Below are 360 nucleotides of genomic sequence, written 5' to 3'. Positions count from 1 at the left end.
CATCCAACAAAATAAGAAAGCATGATAAAATCTAGCGTCCCGAGCAGCAGGTCATGAAGCAAGCTAATTGCATTTAAAAGATTCGCAGACACACCGCCCGTTACCGGCATATAGCCTCGAATGACCCTAGGTCCTTGAAATAAAAAGAACGCTATCAAGAACGTCTATTTGTTTCAATGTCTTCTCGGAAAAATATTTTTCTACACTTATCGCTAGGCCACAGCGCTATGGATTTCATGTCTTTTATTTTAGTTTTCCGGTAGGTGTCTTTTTGTTTTGTACTTCATAAAAGCTCGCGTGCGCTCTCACGCAATTATACGTTGGTTTCGGCGGATGAGGGCGTCACCCGAAACCAGCCTC

The sequence above is a fragment of the Amblyomma maculatum genome, unplaced genomic scaffold (genome assembly GCF_055883805.1).
Source record: "Amblyomma maculatum isolate TAMU_Amacu unplaced genomic scaffold, ASM5588380v1 scaffold_40, whole genome shotgun sequence".
Taxonomy (NCBI): Eukaryota; Metazoa; Arthropoda; class Arachnida; order Ixodida; family Ixodidae; genus Amblyomma; species Amblyomma maculatum.
This window is presented reverse-complemented; position numbering follows the sequence as displayed.